Source organism: Neltuma alba, unplaced genomic scaffold (genome assembly GCF_004799145.2).
Source record: "Neltuma alba isolate B1F8T4 unplaced genomic scaffold, ASM479914v2 tig00010421_pilon, whole genome shotgun sequence".
NCBI classification, from domain to species: Eukaryota; Viridiplantae; Streptophyta; class Magnoliopsida; order Fabales; family Fabaceae; genus Neltuma; species Neltuma alba.
Window position 1 is genome coordinate 779083 of NW_021635323.1, and position 20163 is coordinate 799245.

The window sequence follows — 20163 nt, forward strand, 5'->3', positions numbered from 1 at the left end:
AGGATGTATGTTCCCACCATATAGAGGGAGGATAACTTCGATCTCCTCTTATAGAGAGAATAAGTTGGGTCTTTTATGTCACATCCTATTAATTTTAACTTTAAAAATGAGGAATATAGAATAGACCATGAGTTAAGTAGGATAGCTAACAGATAGATGACATAACTTTTGAATTGAAAGTAGATTGGAACCGGACTGTCATTTTCAAAATATCCGGTCAATATTAATTAGCATTGGAATGTAGACCTGAAATTCTAGAAAATTCTCCAAAAATCATGAAAAATAAAATAAAAAGTATAGAATAGTATTTGAGGCATAAAAGATGAAAATAAGAAAAATAATAATTTATTTTAGAATTTTCTGTATTTTCTTGGAATTTTGCCTAATTAAGGAAAAATTGGCCAAATTGAATTATTTAAAATATATAGAGACCTCAATAATTCATAAAAAATTAGAAAAATTATTTGGGAGGTTATTATGAATTTTAAAATTATTTCCAATCTCTAGAGATACAGAAGTAAGCTTCAAATTATTTAAAGCAAGAATTATATTGGTGAAGGGCTGATTTTGGAAAAAATTCAATTGAAGGAGTTATAGGGCAAAATAAAATCTAAAAAAATTAGAGAAATCTCTTTTCATTAAAATAAAGTTATTGGTGTAAGAAAATAAATTTTTGGAGATAGTGAATTTAACAAGATTCGAGAAAAATTGAATCAACAACGTGAAATTATACAGTATAATAACCATTAGCTTGGTGGGGCAAATTTTTCTGACCTATATGGCACCATTTATGGAGGCTGAGGACCTAGATGAAATAATACAATTTGTTGAAGGATATCATTGGAAGATTGGAAATTTGAATAAAATATATGAATTTTTACACATGGGAGCTTATGTGTCCCATGAGATGGCATCTCCATTTAATTTAGAGGATACCTAAGGAGGTTATGTGGCATCTTGAAGAGGAAAAAGAGAAGAGATGAAGCCAAGAGTCCCATGGTAAAAATCAATGGTTAATTTAGTTACCACATAGTAAGTGTAATACAAGCTCTATATATACCACTTCCTCTCCTCACCCATCACTCTTTTTGGCCAACTAAGAGAGCTTGAGGGGCAGAAGAATTTTAGCAAGTGGAGAAGAGAAGAAGGAGAGAAAGACCAAGGTGAAACCAAGTGTTTTCAAGTCACTAATCAAGGTAAAATCATGTTTATCCTATCTAGTGTTTGATTCTCTATGGATTGATAGCTTTAAACTTGGTTTTGGTCGAAATGGTTGGAAATCCCAAGGGTTGATGTTGTACGAATTGCCTCATGATGGTTTATGATTGATATTGAGTTGTTATATGGATTAAAAAATAGGAAATGATTGTTTAGTGATGGTTAAACCTTGTTGTTTGAAAGATATCATGTTGTGCACAAGTGAGACATTGTTTTGCCAAGGGGGGAATGCTGTCCTAGGGTTTGATTTTTGTTGTTTTGATGCTTCCAATGGATTTAGAAGGTGATTTTGTGTAGGAATATGTAAATGACATGTGTTTCAAAGCATTGAAATTGAAAATGAAATTTTTGAAACCCTAAAGCACCATTCAGCTAAGCTGAATAAGGGATAAGGAATTGGATTTTGATAAATTTAAGTTCAAAAATAAATTCTACATGAAAAATTGTATAGGAAAAACCTATGGGAATTATAGAAAGAATGATGATGCTAAAACTCTAAATCAAAGGTTAAAAGGGTAGGGTTTTAGATGTTAGTGGCAATTTCACCCAAGAGGGGGGTAAATTGGGTAATATATAAAAAATTGACTTTAAAAATAAATAACCGAGTAATGTAAAGGAAACAAGTTTAGAAAGGTTTCACCAAGGATAAGCAGAAGTAGAATCACCTAGGAATTTATACTGGTTCGGTTTCAACCACTTGACCTAGGTCCAGTCCTTAGAGCACCTCTGAGTTTTTCACTAAACTCCAAGATTCAATGGGCTCTTGGTGCCTTAGTACAGTAATTGAGCTCACTCTCAATCACTTCCCTTTACTTCCCGTAAGGTTACAATCCCTTCAAGAATCCCAGATTCTTGAGTCACTCATTGAAAGTAATAAATGATTTACTGTCTTTCTTTGAAGAGTGTATAGGATAAACAATGAAGCTCAGAAAGTAAAAACAGAGTAACAAATGTAGAGATCAATTTCGATAGTTGGTAGCTCAGTTTATTCACTACTTCATTTAATGCTCTTCACATCATTTATGGTTAGAGACTTTCAATTTTTTGTTAGACACAAGAGCTTATAGCCATTGGGATATCACTTGTGTGTTTGGTAGTTGCAATGATTGCTCGTAATAAATCCAGTTCTGACATAGTAGCTTGAACCTATAATATAACCGTGAGCTTCATAACCTATGGAAATATTTTGGTAGAGAAATAAGCTTTCTTCATAAGAGAATATAAGTGTATAGCAGAATAGATGATGATCTTCGAACTTTAATGTAACAAGTGAAACTCATAAATCAAAGATTAGATCACCAGAGAATCAAATTATCAAAGACCTGATCGATAAGCACCTTTATCGACTAATAGAAATAAGGTAGTCTAAAACACACATTCATTTATTGATCTCATTATGGGACATATACTTTATAGAACATGCTATCAATAAAGAGTGAATTATTGTCAAATTGATTTTATCAAGAAAATACATTTGAAAATCAGTTGAAAAGCTGATAACTTGAATCAGGTGCCTTCTCTACCTTTTATAAGAAAATAAGATGATTAATGAAGGCTGAGAAAAGCTTAAAGAATATCTTAATATTATATTTATGAAAGACAGCGTGAAGAACAATTTTAGGAAATGTATTTGAGCTTTATGAAATAAGTTATCGATTATCCACTTTATCTATAAGCTTATCGATAATTGAAGTAACTGTAGAAAACTATTTTGAACAGATTTGTCTAAAAGGTTATCAATAAGTGACTTGATCGAACATGTTATCTGAAAAGCTATCTGAAACATTTAGACAGAGTAAGGAAAGAAAATGTGGCTTTAATGGATAAAGTGATCGATAAGTGTATTTATCAAATAGTCGATTGATAATTGTGCTAATAAAACTTAAAGTTTAAAGATCCTAAGTGTAACTTGATCGAGTAGATGATCAAACATCCAAAGTTTAACAAGTTAGACTTAATTTTATAACAAGTTATCGATAAGTATGATTATCAATAAAGTGATAGATAACTTAAAATGTGACATAACAGACATAGTTTGAAAAAAACTTACCAATTATCTGATGTGTGATCGATAACCTCATTTATCCCTAAGGTTATTGATAAATGCTTACCAACAGTGAAAAACTTATCCTTTTTACCTGATAGCCTATCGAACATCTAAATTATCAATCAAGTGATCGATAATTTCCTAATAGTAACCATATGAAAGCAAGTTTACCAATGATCGATAAGTTAATTGAACAATATACTTATCTAACAGGTTATCTAGAACAGTTGTTATGTAACATGTTATCGATAAAGCTTAACAATATTTAAACTCACAGATATTCAATCGTTTATCTAACACATGATCGAACAAGTCAATTATCTAATAAGTGATTGATAACCATTTATCAATAATGAAATACAGACTTTGTCATCATCAAAACCTTAAATCTAACATTCTCCTCCTTTTTGATGATGACAAAACAGAAGTTATATGCAGAACTTATATCACAGAAAATAATCAATTGCCAGAATAAAATTGTAGAATTAATAACAGAGATCAAGAATTGATAAACTGTTAACTGATACACAAATATCAAAAAAGCCATTACTAGTCATTAACAGAGAGGCAAAACAAAAATCATGGACACCAATAAACATAGAAGCTAATTCCTAATTCGGAGATCTCTTCTCTCACTTTTTGTCAACATCAGAATTGGGGGGTGGAGACTAGGGTAAAATGAGGTAAAGTAAAAGGAATGGGAAGAGGAGGTAGTTGAAAGATTGGAGAGAGAGCTTGAGAGATAAGTAGAAGAGGTTGAGGGTGAGAAACAGGAATGATAGCAACAGATGTGGAGGTAGGAACAGTGATTGATAATAAAGAGGTTGAAGTAGGCACAGTATTGAGAAGACTTGGAGAAGGAATTGGAAAGGGTTCAGGTTCAATTAAGGGAGGAGTAGGTGTAGATGGATGAGTAGGCAGGTCCTCATAAGTGAATAATGTGCCAGTTGCAGAGAAATTTGCAGAGAGGAAGGTGATCAGACTCTTAAGCTCCTGAAGCTCCTCGTCCACAACATCAAATGTTTGAGAAACTTCTTCTAAAACCACCATTGCTTGTCTGTGAAGATCCAAGATAGTGTAAAGCCCTTCAAATTTTTTGTCAGAAATTTCTCCAAACTCCTTGGCAGTATTATACAGTCTGCCCTCAAATGCTTGAAGTTCACTCTAAAACAGTCCTTGGATAGAAGCTCTATAGAATGAGGGTGCAGAGGTCTGAGTTAGATTTACAGAAGACTGAGCCTTATCTTGTCCCCTTGAGGTACTGGTAGTTGGCTATTTCCCTTTCCATTTTTTTGCCTTTTTCTGTGCTGGTTGAAAAGGCAGTGGAATCTTCATTTTGCTCAGTTGATAGTTTCTAAAGATGGGGATTGTCTCCTTTTGGTCTTCTGGCTGAAAGTGGTCAATTCTGTACACTTGGAGGAAGTATAAAACTAGTTGAGGATAAAGAATGGGGGTTGCCTTAGACTTGAATGGTGTGAAGTTTTTCAACTAACTGTAGATTAGTCCCCCAATGTTGATCTTTTCCCCACTTACAATTCTAGCCAGTAGTATATAATCCTCTTGGGTCAAATGTGAAAAGCTTCTAAACTTATTGACCATGCTTTTGGAGTAAATATAGTGGATTATTCTAAAATAATTACACATTTGGCTAGGAGGGAAACTGAGCTCTCTAGGATAGGATCACTCTGTATCAATATTTTATAGGCCTTGACAGGGTTCATCTTAGGCCCTCTCATATGCTCCTGAGTACCAAGTAGCTCATTAATCTTTACAAGATCCAATGTGATTGTTTGGCCTCTGAGCTTAATGATGATAAAGCTTCTGATCAATTTTCCTTCTTCATCATAGGTATCATTTACTTCCATATTGCAGTAAAATCTCCTCACTACCTCTAGACAATAATCCTCTCAAGTACTTAACCAATTCCTATAGTAATCCATGGGCTCAGATAGATCCAATCTAATTTTCTCATTTTTCTTTAATATTTCCAAGTCCATAGACACTACTAGATAGAATTTTCTTGTGGCAAAATTAGTTTTATATTTTCCCATATTTATGTCCTCATCTAATTTTCCCACTAGAAACTCTTCTGCAGAGGTTTGGGAAGGATTACCTTAAAGCAGGGCTTGATGAGAGACTCCTTTACTAGCCCTCCGTTTCTTTCTTCTTAGCTGTTTAGGGACTGTCAGACTGATAGCAGCATCCACAGCTTTCTGAGCTGAAATCTCTTTGTTGAATTTAGTTTCTAATCCTTTAGAAACTGCAAGCAGTTTGGATTTTGACCAAGTCTTTCTCTTGCTTGGCGTTTGTTGAGAACAGCCTTACGACTGACTCTCTTGGATTTTCAACGTACCACTTTTTTATGGTTTATCTTGTCGAACCTTTGGTCTGTACTTTGTTTTGGTACTTGAGGGTGTTGTTTCTTTAGGTAGAGCACGCTTCTCTGAGCTCTCTTCCTGACTTGAACTAGGTTGCTTCACTTGAGCCATTTCTGCGTAAGCTTGAATGTTTGAGAGAAGGGTTTGGTGATTCTTGAGTGAGGATGGGTTTGGAGTAATCGAATGAGCTTAGAGAGTGTTTTCAAATGAGGTTTTGCGGGAAATTTAAAGAAACAGTAGAGATTTTGATCATTTCTAGAAAACAGGGGTAACAGTTATTGAGTTATGGTTCTATAACTAACAAGGAAATTTGAAAACATAATACTTAAAACACTGAGAATTATCAATCAGATTATCGATTATGTGGGTGATCGATAATTTTATTGATAATTTTGAAGAATAGAAGAAAAAGATGAACAATTATGGAACACGTTATCGAATGGACAGTTTACCGAACACATTATGGAAAAATTACGGTTAAAGGCTATACCTATCTATGTTGATCGATAATCTTATCGATAAATGAGGTGTTTGATTAGATTATCGATCAATATTACCTTTTAAACTTGTTTTCTGTTGGTCCATGAATTTCTCTTCCATTTGATCGATAATGTGTTTAATAATTTGGATTTTCAAGCACATTATCCATAATGTCCTGAGTGCCAATTCTTAACAAGCTTTAATGATCGATAATCTAATCCATAAATGCTATTATCGATCATGTGATCAATAAATATAGCAATATTTGAACTATAATTATGAATATCTTCTTCAAATATCTTCTCCTCTGTTTATCTCTGTTTTTCAATATCAAAACAGAGTATTCTGCAAGATAAATTTCTATCTACTCCAGTCCTTAAATTAGCTTTCTAATAATCAAAACATTAAATTCAAATACTCGAAATAAAGAGATAACATAGAATTTCTTACAACTCATTGGGATTTACCATTCCTAATTCTTATCTAAAATAGTTGAATTTCTATTGATTAAGGGGTTTTGTGAAGATGTCTACAACTTGATATTCAGTAGGAATGAATTCCACTTTCACATCTTTCTTTTGAACATGATCCTAAATAAAGTGATGGCAAACATCGATGTGCTTAGTTGAGGCATTATAAACTGGATTCTTTGACAAACTGATTGTGCTCGTATTATCACGCAGGATTGGGATTTCCTTCAACTTGGTTTCCAAATCTTCTAGTTGTTGTTTTAACCATAGTATCTGAGCATAATAGCTCACAGTGGCAACATATTCTGATTTGGTAGAAGATATAGCCACGGTGTTTTTCTTCTTGCTTGACCATGAGACTAGACATCCTCTGAGGAATTGACATTGTCTACTTGTACTTTTTCTATCCGTCTTATATCCTCTATGATTAGCATCTGGGTATCCTATTAAGTCTTTTGCTCCATTCTTTGGATACCATATACCCAGATTTGGTGTTTCGGCAAGATCTCTAAGAATTCTCTTGACGGCTTCTTCATGTGATTCCTTGGGGGTTGACTGATATCTGGCACACATTCCTACATTGAATTGAATATCTGGTCTGCTTATTGTGAGATAGAGCAATAATCTAATCATGTCTCTGTATCTAGTCAAGTTCACATCCTTACCCTTCTCGTCCGTATCCAGACAGATTGTTGAGCTCATTGGAGTATTTGCACCTTTTGCTTGATCCAAACCATATTTCTTTAGAAGTTCTTTCAGGTATTTTGTTTGAGATATGAATATTCCATTCTTCTTCTGTTTGATCTGTAACCCTAAGAAGAAATTCAATTCTCCCATCATTGATGAAACATCCTTCCTTTAACCCCTCAGAGTACACATTTGGAAGCGTTACGGTTCAAGCGATTTGTGAAACAAGCCCATAGATTGAAAATTTGCAATTGGTTCTCAGGTTACTGTTCATAGGTTAAATTCCAAATTTTTGGTCTAATTTAAAAAAACATAACTAATTATAGAACAATCATATTAAGGTGATCTAAATTTCTACTTGAAGCTCCTTTAACGCTCTTCAAGGGAAAAATATAAAATTGGACTTATACCTAGCCAAATTGTCACATTCAGTATTATGGTAATTAGGAATAAGAAATATTCCTAAATAATTAAGGGCCAAAAATGATAAGGAGAATTATAAGAATTTTGGTGGAAAATAATTATTATGATTTTCCAAGCCAATTATGGAAATTTGACTAATTAAAGAAAATTGATCAAATATAATTATGGAATAATATTTTGAAGCCTTAGAAAATTAAGAAAAAATAAGGATAATATCCTTTGAGAATTATATGAGATTATAAATTGGTTTTTATGACCAAATTACCCTTAGAGAAATTACAAAAGAATTTAAGGGTGATTTAAACCAATTTAAGGGATTTTATTTGGAAAATTCCAAATAAATATTTTTAAGGGGAATAAAATCATAAAAAATTCCTATGATATCCCAAGGAATTATAAGAGATTATGGAATTAAATGAAGATACTCAAGTATCCAAGATTTTTCCCAATACCTTTGGAAAGTGGAAAAACCCTAAAGAAAAGGAAATTAGTTTTCCTTTTTATTTAATTATTGGGAAATTAATTTTGAGACAAAGAGGGCAATTTGGGAAGATAAAAATAAAGAGAATAAATTAGGAATTCGACAAAAAATAATTACAGAGGCTAAAATACTGTAATTATAGAAACGAAGTTAAATCCGGAGTCGAAGTGCACCGGTAAAGCAAGACTAGAGTCTTGCAATTCAAATGGTTCACAATTAGCCATGTGTCAAGCCCCTAATGGAGAGGATTTGAACTTGCCAAGTGTCATTCCTCAGATGGTGAGGATTTTGACTTTTGACAATTAATTTCATTTGGATTTAGTTAATTATGAAAGAGAAAGTAAGATTAAAGAGGGTAATGACACTTGGAATTTCATTTATGATGGTGGTTGGGATATTTTGGCTCATTAAACAAGCTCATCTCCCCTAATATTTAGATGTTATTTCGTGCAAGAGGGAACCAAGAGAGAAAAGAGGGAGTTCAAAGGGAAATCAAGGGAAAAGCTACTAACTTGATCATACAACCAAGGATTCAAGGTTAGTTCTTGGTTCTAAATGGATCCTTGCCTTGTTTTCTTTCTTTGTATGGTTGAAAATTTCTATTTCCTTTCTTCTTTGGGTGCTGGAAGAAATGCTTCTCATGTGGGGAAAGAAGTTTTGTTGATCATACTTGCTAGAACACTTCAAAACATGTTAGATCCTAGCAGTTGCAAGTGGTTGTGCGTTGATTTTTAAAGAGTTTTCTTGGTTGTGTACCATATGGACCATTTCAGCCAAGGTAGTAAATGGACCTTAGGATTTGTTTTTCAATGTTTTAAGGCTTCCATGGTGCTCAAAATGAAAAATGGTGTAGGGTAAACCAAAAGGAACAAGTGTTGGAAGCATTAAAACCAAAGTTGTAATTTTGGGTTAAAGAACCCTCTTGGTTTGATCAAGAGCAACTGAAAGGAGGAGTTTTATTTTCTTAAATCTAAGCATATATTTGGAATATATGTGAAAAACCATGTAGGAATAAGTCAAGAAGCAATTTTTAATGTTAAAAGGAAACAAGTTCAAAAATAAAGAACAAAGGTGGAAGCTTTAAGGAGCAAGAGTCATATTTAAGTTGTGTTCTTGCTTTTACTTGGTTTGGTTAATGACTTTTGCTGCCCTTTTTGATAGATTGCCATGCTAGGGTTTGATATTTGTGAAGGAGAAGAAGAGAAACAAAGAAAACTCAACCTTTTGGAGCAAGGTAGCAAGTTGAACCTAACTTCTAACATTGACTTGGCATTATTGATTATTGCATGATTAATTGCTATTATGTGGATGAACTTTCATAATTGTAATGTGGCTGCTCTTTGCACTTTCTTGCTTTGGCCTTTGCATGATTGAGTTTGCCAAATGATAAGCATGCTAGTTCACTAATAGTAGTTAATATAATTATACATGTTGATTATGCTTGTTGATGATATAGTTGGTTAATTTGCTATTGGGATTTTAAAGAAATCTCATTCCCCAAATGCAATCTAACATTTTAAGACCTGAAATATCCAAGGGTAAGCTACAGATTGAGGGTTAAAAGTATGGTATCATACCATAAAAATTCGATGACATTTGGGGTTATGTAATATTATGCTGGGTAGTGCTGTAAATTCACTGACACCGTCACCTTTACGTGACATTTTGATTAAGTTCCCAAACATGTATAATTACAAAATTTTGCATGTTTTTAGATTCATTTTGATAGCTAACACATTAAAAATGGCCAACTACAAAAATTTTAATGATTTTTCAAAATTAAGGTTCAGAATCTAGAAAAAGGGTTTTTGCCTAATAGATAGAGGTGACTTTCACAAAAACCTGATGCTTTTTACAATAGAATTGGTCCACAAGAATATTTTTCCTGAAAGAAAATTCAAAGAGATTTTTATAGAATTTTGAACCACTCCATTTTGATTTTTCTAGATTAAGTGATGAATTTTTGAAGTTACAAGCAGTGGTGGACGAAGCGGAAGCAAGAATGTCGGCTTGAGTAATGCAAACATTGGTGAGAATCCAATGCCCCGAAAACCTAAGGGTTCCTCCGTAAGGTTCATCCATGGAGGGTAAGTCAAGGCCTAAGATCAGGCCGAAAGGCGTAGTCGATGGACAACAAGTGAATATTCCTGTACTACCCTTTGTTGGTCTTGAGGGACGAAGGAGGCTAGGTTAGCCGAACTGGATTTTTACCCGATGAACTGTGAAAATCCAAAAATTAGTATTTTTGAGTTAACTTTGAGCCCAAGATCATCCAATGTAGTCTAAAATGATCTTAATTGAACCCTAAGATGGTACGATAGTAAGGTGTAACACAAATCGTACAGTTTATTATCTAAATTTTACTGTCTATTTGGTAAATTCTAGAACTTCTAGATTCTATGCTTCAATTTTGGAAAGTTATATCTCCTTGTATACACATCCAATTAAGGTGATCTATATCTCATTTTAAATCTTGGAATGTGTACTATATTCCTGCCAAAATTCGTGGCTTAATTCGTTCATTTGGAAGGTCAAACTGAAATTGGAAACTAATTGCTCTAGGACCTACGTTTTATCCCTTATACAATCCTTACTTTGATTCTTTTAAGAATCCAAGCATGCATAATTCAATTTCATGCATTCTCATTACACCCCATACTCATTCTTACATGCTACTAATGTCATATACAACTAAATTACATAAATTGGCATGTTCCATAATTATTGCATAACTAGAGAATTTAAGCATCACATAGTAATACTAACAATTCTCTACTTTTTTGCATCAATCTCTTGGCTTCTCTTCATGCAACCATTGCCTATCATGCTTGACATGAATGGTTGGTTAAGGGAGGGGTGAGATTCATGGGAATCTTAATAGCAAACATTACCACATACATGTACAAGATGGATGCTAATGTGTGATATATAATTTTTCATAAACTTAGGTTAACTAGTGATATGCCATCATGCTTTATGCTTGGTATAAAAATGCATGGGTATGAAAACATATTAAGAATAGAACTTTTAGCAACAATTATCATGTCATAACATCATAGAATCAACATATACAAACCAACACATGAGTATAGCATATCAAGCACAAAAAGGGGTAAGTTTACTACCTTGCACCATAAGTTTTTCTCTTGTTCTTTAACTTGCTCCCTAAGCTTCCCAGCCGTCTAGCTTTTAGTCAACTATATCTAAACCTTCTCTTGGATGTCTCAAGGTCCTAATCACAGCCAAAAGGGTCACATTACTCACTAGGACTAAGAACTAAACAATGTGGAAGACTTATATCCTTAAACTTAATCTCTTTTCCTTAATTTATAATTTATTGTTTTAGTTTTGTAAAAATTGTTTCCTTAGGCCAGTCCTACATAAATTTACCGAGGGAATCCAAATATGAGCTTAGATTCATCAAAATTCAACTCCTTCCCTTGGTTTTAGGCCAAAACCAAAATCTTCCACTTAAATTTCAGTTTTGATTCCAATGCTTCCAACTTCATTCTTTCATCTTGTTCCCACACAATTTTTCATTCTAAATATATTGGAAGCCTTAGAATCAATAAAATCACATCTTAGACACAAGAACTAGTTAGGCCATGGCATCCTCTTTGGTTCCAAATTCATGGAATTCAATTAATACAAAGCTAGAACCACTTTAGTCCTACTACATGCTATCCCTTAAACATAGATCTATCATCAATTTCATCTTTCCCTAATTTTATAAATTTTGTGTAGCATGTCCTCTTAGGGTTTTAGGCTCCCAAAAATCATTAAAATTCATAACCAAGCTTAACAAAAACAAGGGTAATGAAAACTATACCAAAAACCATGAATATACCTTGTTTTAGAGTTTGATCTTGTATGGAATCACTTGGTCTTTCTCTTCCCTTCTTCTTTCTCTGTCTAGAATTTATTTTGCAAGAGTTTCCTTGGATGAAATGAGGGGAGGGGAGGGGGTATATATAGAGTTTGTGGACAAATCCTCGCCATTGATCTTGAAATTATAAGATTAAATCTTGGCCATTCATTTCTTCCCCTTTGTCTTGTGGTGACAAGTGTCCTCATAACATCACGATTACCTCATCATGTGTACTTCATGCTTACATCATCAAGCTACATGTCTTTAATCCAACCATATATGTGTCTTGCATCTGACCGTACGTGTGTCTTTTATCTAACCGTACACGTGTCTTGCATCCAACCTTACATATGTCTTTCATCTAACCATATTCTTGTCTCTTTCATGTTCCTTCATCATTTTGGCATTAAAATAGGGAGAAAATTAGTAAGAAATTCATGCAAAATGAAGCCCTTAGGTATTCCTCCACCTATCTTGCTATTCTGCACCGTATTGAATACTTTTTTGGGTCCTAACTTACCTAAGACCACTGGAACATGTTTTGGTACCATTTTCTCATCTCAAATTAGTCCACATGACATTATATAACATGCCTAAAGAGGAAGTGATACTCTTCCCTTGTTCTTCCATTAAAATAATTAATAATATTTATTTCAGAATAAACTTGATCGAATTCTTTCTACCTGTCCATGATTCTGAGAATCTGTGTCCGGGTACCAATACTATTTATTCATCACAAAAAATTTCTCTAATTTTTTTAAGTCAAAATTCAACCTCTAGATAGTTTACTTTAACTTTCCCCGGATAGTGTATAAATAGGCTTTAAATTCTATTAAAGCCAACCCTTTTACTTTTTTGGGACGGAATTATTTTTAAAACTTGTGATAATTCCTCAAGTATTTTTTCCTATTTTCTTCCAATTATCTGAGGCCTCTCTATATTTTAAATAATTCAATTTTTGTTAATATTCAAAATTAGCCAAAACCCTGGGAATTCCACAAATACCTTCCATGGGCATTTTCATCATTTTTAGCCTTATATGGGCCTCTGGACCTCATTTCTATTTTTTTTTGGAATTTTTCTAAAGAATTCAAGCCTACTTTCCATCATTGCTCCTTTTCGAAATAAAACTTTCTAAATTTACGTTTTAGGTCCCTACTCGGGTTTAGTCTTAGGAATCCTCTTACTAATATTCCTAGCATAACCTTTGGTCCATAATTACCTCAACTCCTTATGTTTAACCCCCAGATGCCCATATAGGCCTTAACATAGTATTTCCTATTTTCTGAGATTTTTTAGAATTTTTAGGCATAATTTTCATTTTTGCCCTTACTGGCCTAAAATTTGCAAAATTACGATTTTGCATCTAGTTCGGCTTAACCCATAATTCACCTCCTTAAGGCCTCCAACATAATCTTTAGCCTATATTCATCTATATTTCTCATTCTTGAGTCTCGAGACTTCACCAGAATCTCTAACATTCTCTTTTCTCAATCCTATAAAACTTTTCCTTTGTGATTTAGTCCCTGTGAATCCCTCTATCCCTCCAGGGAACCTCTAAGACCTCTGTCAAAATTCAGGATGTGACAATTAACATCGCAAATTCTCCCTACATTATCTTAGCAAACTTTTGGCAAAGATCTTCATTACTAGCATTGAATATGATATTATCTACATAAATTTGAACTATTAAGAGTTCCTTCTTATTTCTTTTAATAAAGAGTGTTGTGTCAACCTTGCCTCTTTCAAAACTTTTTTTATCAGGAAATTACTAAGACGTTCATACTACGCTCTAAGTGCCTGTTTCAGACCATATAAAGTTTTTTTCAATTTATAAACATGATCAGGAAGATTTGGATCTTCAAATCTAGGGGGTTGTTCAATGAAAACTTCTTCCATAATGTAACTATTCAAAAAGGAACTTTTGATATCCATTTGATACAATTTGAAATCTTTTATATAGGCAAAGGCTAAAAGTACTCATGTGGCTTCTAATCTAGCTATTGGAGCATATGTTTCCTCATAATCAATAACTTCTTCTTGATTATAGCCTTTTGTGACTAATCTGGCTTTGTTCGTGACGATTTATGCAGATTCATTAAACTTATTCTTCAATACCCATTTGGTGCCTATGACTGGATGGTCATTAGGTCGGGGTACCAAGTCCCAAATTTGATTCCTCTCAAATTGGTTCAGCTCTTCCTGAACGGCTGCTATCCAGAATTCATCAAATAGAGCTTTGTCAACATTAGTTGGTTCAATGTTTGAAATAAATACAGAGAAATACACCTCATTGAATACTTGTCTCTGAGTTTTGACCCCTTCATTGACTTCACCAATGACTTGGTCTATAGGATGCTCTTTGTTATGTCTCTAAGCCTTAGGTTAATCTAGGTTATCCTGAGAAAATGTTTCATTTGAATTATCTTTATTCTGTTCGTTTTCTACAGAAGGCATTTTGTTGGAAGACTTATTCAGACTCAATTTTTCAAGACCTTAAACAATCTCAACGTCATCATCTAGAGGTTTTAAAATTGACTCAGTTTCAGCAAACACAAAGTGAATTGATTCTTCAATAGTGAAAGTTCTTTTGTTAAAAACTCTATAAGCTTTACTACAGTTAGAATAACCCAAAAAATGAACCTTCATTAGTTTTAGGATTGAATTTATCAAGATTTTTCTTGTTGTTGTTGTGGATGTAGCATTTGCTTCTAAAGACTCTCAGATGAGCTAGGTTTGGTTTCCTTCCTTTGTACAGTTCGTACAGAGTCTTCCCAAGCAATGTTCTGATATATGCTCTATTGGAGATGTAACATGCCGTACTTATGGCTTCTTGATTGAACCCAATTATTCTATTTTATTTCATATCATTTTTAGGGTTTTTATCATAGATTTTGGCTCCTTTAGATGATATTTGTGCTTAACTAAGATTAAGAATTCTTGCTTTGAGTTAGTATTTTTTTTAGGATGAAATTATCATAATTGGTTATTAATTATATTTGATTAATTTCTCGGACAGTTGATGCTTCAAACTATTACTTTTCATTATAGGATACTTAAGAATTAGTGTAATATCCTAAATTTTATTTTAGGATTTTTGAAAAAAAAAAACATAAAAAATAATATTTTATTATTATAATAAAATAATGTTTTATTAAAAAATAAAAAGAAATCGCCTTCCACCAAAAGTTTGGTGGAGGGTGAGGAGGTAATTTATTAGGGGGAAGCTCCCCCTAATAAATGTATGGGGGGATTAAATATACCCCCCATATTTTTGTTTTCGTAAGGCGCAAGAGGAAAAGAGAGAAAGAGAGAAAGAGAGAAAGAGAGATATAGTAAGACTAGAGCTACGGTTTTTGTGAAGGAGAGGGCAAGCTTTGAAGAGCTATGGTTTTTGTGAAGGAGAGGGCAATCTTTGAAGATAATTTAGGTACACAAAATTACTTCTTTTTATCAAATTTCTTTCATAAATATTTCCTATATATTTTAAGATTTCTAATGACAGTATTATTATAGCAATTAGAGAAAATTTTGAGACTTATACATGGGATAAGTTTTGAGTTTTAATGAGTGTTAACTACAATATTGTAGATATATTATATTAGATCATTTCTATTAGTTTAAATTTGTCCATTTATTGGTTTTTAGCATTTCAATTAATTTATTTAGTTGAAAAATCTATTATTTATGACATATATCATATTTGTACCAATCAAAAGTATGTTAAATAATTTAGTTGAGTTGTTTGGCATATTATTAAGATTTTAATTGGTTTATTTTTATTTATTGGGTAACTAGAGGTTTTTAAAATAATTATTTTAGCTAAAATTCTATTATTTGTGAAGAAAAAGAAATTTGATAGCTATACTATTAGAATTTTGAGTTGATTATTTATTTATAAATATTTGAGGTACTATTGAATTTTTGATGGTTTGGTTTTGAGGTTTAAACTTGAAATGGTATTTTTAGAATTTAAAATACAATAATTTCATATTTGGGAATTTTGAAAATTCTTTTTATTAAAGTACATAATCCAAAGAATGTAAATAAATATTTTGGCTTGTTGAAAAAAAATTATAAGTTAGTCCTAAAATACTTAATTTTGGGTTATGAGAGTTGTGAGAATTTAGAATAAAAATTAGAACAAAAATTAAATTAAATCAGAAATTTAACTACATATATAAGCTTAATTAGTTACCTTATATTAATTTGTAGTTATATTAATTGTGTAGGTTAATTATTGGATTATTAGATTAAACACAGGGTTGACCTTGTGGTGATTCTTTTTATACCCTTGGTGAAGGGTAACCACTTTTTGCTTATTATGTATGCTTGTATGATGTTTGTGAGTGATTTTGAATTACATGAGATTCTTGAAATGCCATTGGGCTATGATTTGAGTAATAAAATGTATTATTGTTGAAATTGCCTTGAGATACTTCATGTTATTGAAAAATAGTTATGAAATTAGGAATTTATAAACTTGTCATGTGGGACATGAATTTATTGAGAAATGGTTTTGAGAATTGATGTTGATTATTGTAATTTAGAAATCTTGATTTCAATAAATGTGAAAGTTATTATGTTATATGTGAATGATTATTTTATAAATCTCATGAGTATAAATATGAGAGTGGCTGGTGAATGTTGATTGGTGGGAGACATATTACAGGGAGAATAAGGGGGTAAATTTTGTACATATTATAGAGGTAATAAGGTGGGAGGATGCCGAATGTACACTGGTTGATCCTTTGGCCCTTTCATGTGTTGTAGGGCATATGACACCCCAATAGAGGACTAGAGGGGGAACCCATAGTCTAGTCTTGTGCTCTGAGGATTTTGGCCTGTTCACATCACTTGATTAGTGAGCTTATTATGTTGAGCTACCAGTCACATATGTCAATACTAGCCCACGAGTTTAGTCAGAGGATATAAGGTGTGAGGAAATAAGGTGAAATTGAGAGTAAGGTATTGTATTTTGATATATATATATATAACCATGTGACAATTTTAAATGTTATGATTTTTGTAACTGTTCCGCTTGACACCTCTCAAGCACTTGCTTTTATGTCTGATAAGTAGGATTGTTGGTTACTGAAGCTTTTGTCTCACCCCGTGGTTTAACATTTTTAGGTAATAGTTATAGGACTGGTCCATCAGGGAAGGCGGCGGAGGCTTAGCTATCAAGTTTATCTTGTATAGCCTCCTTTTTGTCATGTGATGAGTATTGTATATTGCCATATATAGCTCTTTTTGCATACTCTGATTTATCTAAGACTAATGGTCTTAGTCACTTTTGTTGCTGGGTTGCTTGTGTTTGTGAGTTGTCAATCCACAAGGACTTTTGAAAGTAGTTGATTATTGTTGGTTTGGAAAAATTTTATTTAGAAAATATCATGTTATAGGCTTAGAGTTGAATGTGACATTCTGGGCCTCGCAAAGCCGAAGGCCCAGTTATTGTGAAGTAGTATTAATTACGGTTTCCATACAATTATATTAGTAAAACTCTTATAATCATGATAGACATTTTGAATAATTAGTTCAAGTCTTTTCTACCATGGTTAACATTTTTAACGAATCAAAATTTCTTTTTGCAACCATGATAGCCTTTTCAAAAATTATACTAAGATTTTTTTTCTACCATGGTTAGTATTATTAAATTTTGAGTTTAAAAAGAGTTAGTAACAGGTTGGAGATAACCACTATTACAATTAGAGCCAAGATTAAAGACCAAAGCATCACACAACATGAGAACTCAAAATATTGAATCTGGAATAGTTGGCCGTGGATAAGGAAATGCTGCACCACGGCAAAGTCTGGAAATGTGCATCAGTGACTATTCTGGAATAGTTTGCCACGGCTAACTCTCAAAATCTTACTGAAGCTCCTTTCTGGAATAGTTTGCCGTGGCAAACTTTTGAGTTCACCATGGCCAACTCTCTCATATCAGTAATGTCAAATTCTAATCCAGAACACAAAAATGGAGCATCTACTCATATGATCCGACCCAGATTGACCCCTTAAACCCTTAGAAACCCTATTTTTGACCTATCACTCCATTCTCTGACCTCCAACACCTCTATTCTCTCATCTCCTTGCCTCTCCATCTCCACCTTCTTTCCCATCCATTTCCTTCACCTTTTCTTCATCTCATCTCATTTCCTTCTACTCCTAACTACTATGGCTGAAGATTTTACTCTGATTGGAGTTGTTATTGATGCTATAGAGATCTGGGTTCCACCCTCTTGAAGATAGTAGAGTGGCATGAGTTTCCAAGTTTCAAAGGGGAGTTTAGCTTGAATCTTAGTTTTTAGCTATGTATTTATGGTTTCCTAGGTCTAGGATTTATAAATTCTTAGTTAGATACTTGGATTTTTGCTATAATCATTGTTTAATGATTTATAATTGTAGTTTGGATTGGTTAATGTTGAATTTCTATGCTTAAATATATGTAGTTACATATGTGTTCCATTGTAATCCTCTTATCCTCTCTTATCTTGCATGATTTTGTTTTGATATTGAGTTGATTTTGTGTTGCATTGAACCAATTGCATTGATCATCCTCAAATTGCACATTAGGAGAGCTTAACAATGTTTCCATTAATGAGGTTTATTGATTTAAACATTGTACTCAATAAGTAATTGAGGTTGTTATTCAAGAAAACCTAATGATTTCATCAAACTCCCAATATCTTAAGTAAGCTATGATCACCAGTAAAACCATTTTCAACAGGTTTCCTATCATCCATTTCCATTCGATCATCATTTTATCAAAAATTAAAAAATAAGTAGCTTAGGTTTATTTTTATTGCATTCATTTATTTATAGTTCAAGCTGATTTTCTAAACCAAAAACCCATTTACCCCTTTTCAATCACATGTTTTCATTGCATTTAGCTAGCTTAGGTCATCGATAAAGGCTCCCAAAAATGAACACAATGCGGATTGCACTGCTATATATTGCATCTCTTGGATCCAATTATAAATTTCTTGCATTTGACCCCAATGTATAACGACACGGTCAAATCACTCTTGCCCAGAACACTTGAGATATTCCTCTTTCATTTAGCATTGCTCTGGCCATCTTCGTGAGCATTCTGTTCTTTTATTATATGACTCCATTTTGTTGAGGCGTTCTTAGAGTTGAGAAGTTATGATTGATCCCGTGTTCATCATAATAGTCTGCAAGCTCATTGTTCTTGAATTTTCCTATGTGATCAGTCCTGATTGACACAACAGATATACCTTTCTCATTTTGAACCTATAGCAAAAACAATGAATGCACTATAAGTCTCATCTTTTGAGGAAAGAAACAAAGTCCAAGTAAATCTCGAATAGTCATCAACTATCAATAGAGTATATAAGTTTCTGCTGAAACTTTTGACTCTTGATGGACCAACCAAATCCATATGAAGCATTTAGAGTGGTCTCTCAGTTGAGACTGTCTTATTTGATTTAAAAGAGGACTTTATTTGTTTGCCCTTTTGACAAGCATCACAGATAATATTATGTTCAAACTAAATTTTAGGTAAACCAATAATTAAATCCTTTTTAGTTAATTTTGAAAGTTGATTTATATTTATATGTGCAAGATGTTTATGCAGAACCAACTTTCATCATTTTTACTTACAAAACAGTTTCCAGAAAGTTATGAATCTATTTGAATAGTATAGCAGTTACCGTCTCTTGGAGCTCTCAACTTCACATTCAATTCTTCTTGGGTCCTTAAGACAAACCTGTATCACAAAATCTTGTTTTAGGTACCTATACCTTCTTGGGTCCTTTCAGGTTAGTTTGGTTTGTTCGTGGTATATAAGTACCTTTGGACACCCATTTTAATGTTTTGTAGGTTCTTTTCTTCTTGTGATGACAAGAAGATATCTATGACCCTTACACTTACCGTAAGAACGATGTGCAAAAGGATTAGAAGAATGAACTGAATTTCTAAAGAATGTTAGATACGATCGTTTACTATTTTTCTTCCTTCCTTTACTTTTATCCTGAGTAGGATCATATCCTATTACAGATGTGTCCATTGTACATCATTGAGCTCCTAAGATGACTTTGAGCATTTCACTGCCTTTTGTGAACTTCTCCAGAGTCTTTGTGAGC